Source organism: Dromiciops gliroides, chromosome 2 (genome assembly GCF_019393635.1).
Source record: "Dromiciops gliroides isolate mDroGli1 chromosome 2, mDroGli1.pri, whole genome shotgun sequence".
NCBI lineage: Eukaryota > Metazoa > Chordata > Mammalia > Microbiotheria > Microbiotheriidae > Dromiciops > Dromiciops gliroides.
The window spans coordinates 3,851-5,475 of record NC_057862.1 but is presented as its reverse complement, the minus strand read 5'-3'; the positions used below and the strand labels follow the sequence as shown (position 1 = coordinate 5,475).

Below are 1,625 nucleotides of genomic sequence, written 5' to 3'. Positions count from 1 at the left end.
CTCCCTTTTCCCTCCTACTTCTGTCCTCCTTCTATCAGTGTCCCCCTTTTGCTTTCCCCCTTCCTCTTCTATTTCCCTGTAGGATGAGATAAATCTATATACCCAAATGAGTATGTATGTTATTCCCTCTTTGAGGGAAATCCAGTGAGAGTAAGCTTCAAACAATGCTCACCCCCTTCTTTCCTTCTACTGTAATATGTCTTTTGGGCCTCTTCAAGTGATATAATTTACCCCAATCTGCCTCTCCTTCCTGGTTCTCCCAGTACAATCCTTTTTTTTAAAAAAATAGTTGACTCTTTTTATTAACACATATACATTTACTTGTCTTCTGGCTTGTTGAAGCAGTAGGTAAGACAACACTTGCCACAATAATGACTGTCAAAATGGCTGGAAATAGACTCCAGCACCACATTCATCAGAAGGGCACTCCCGTCAAAGGCTGCTGATCTTGCCATTCTCATCAGCCTTATAGTACTTCAGAACAGCAAGTTTAACCTTCTTTCTCTTATGCTCATTCTTTTTGGGAGTGGTGTAAGACTTCTTTCTCTTCTTGGCACTACCTCTGTGTCTCAGAACAAGATGAAGCATAGACTCTTTCTGAATCTTGTAGTCAGACAAAGTCCATCCATCTTCCAGTTGCTTGCCCGCAAAAATCAACTTTTGCTGATTAGGGGGAATACCTTCCTTATCTTGTATCTTCGCATTGACATTTTCAGTAGTATCAGATGGTTTGACCTCAAGGGTGAAGGTCTTCCCCATCAGGGTCTTCACAAAAATCTGCATCATGCCACTGGGTCCACCCATTGATGGAGGATCCAAAAGAGAGTACAATCCTTTTAAAAAAAAATTTATATCATCACATCAAAGTCGACTTATAGAAAAAGTCACTGGATGGGTGCAAGGGCAGAGCCAAGATGGCAAAGGAAAGGCAGTAACCTCTTGAAGCCCCCAACATGATCACACCAAAAGCCTGCAAATAATGCCATAAGACAATTCCTGGAGCAGCAGACCCCACAAAAGGATGGGGTAAGATCATTTTCCAGTCAAAGATGGCTGAGAAGGTTAGCAGGAAAGGTCTGCTGTACCGGGATGGGAGTGGAGCCCAGCCCCATGGCTAGGCCAACACAGATCCAGCCCTAGGCCTCACCAGAGAAAGAGACATCTAGAGCCTCTGAATAGGCTACAGTTGCAGCTGCTTCTGAAAGTCAGCTCACAGTCTGGTGAGAGGGTTGAGCTGTTGGCTGGAGGAGATTGCAGGGATCTCTGCTGGCAGAACTCTTATTGTTTTGCCCATGCTCGGAACCAGGAAGCAGTCTTGAGTGGTGGGCCCAGGTGGGGGAGGGGTGCAGGTGGGCCTAAAGCTAGCAACCATAGTGAAACATAATTCTGTTTCCTGGTTAAAGAGCAAGCAAGCCTGGGGCTATTTACAGACCAGAGCACAGGCCAGGGGAGTGGAAAACCAGCCTCTCCTTAAATTGTACTACCTGGGACCCCCTGAAGCTTGGGATATTGCATCCTGGAGGCAGTGTCCTACTTTAAGGAGGAGTTAAAAGTCAAGAAATAGGCTAGAAAAAAATGAACAGACAGAAAAAAATGCGGGCCATTGAAAGTTTCTTTGGTGACAA

General features: G+C 45.0%; 1 pseudogene; it reads right to left on the bottom strand.

The window, feature by feature from the left end:
* Window positions 1–285: 285 nt before the first annotated feature.
* LOC122743943 lies at window positions 286–783 on the bottom strand (annotated as a pseudogene).
* Between the last annotated feature and the right edge of the window lie 842 nt (window positions 784–1,625).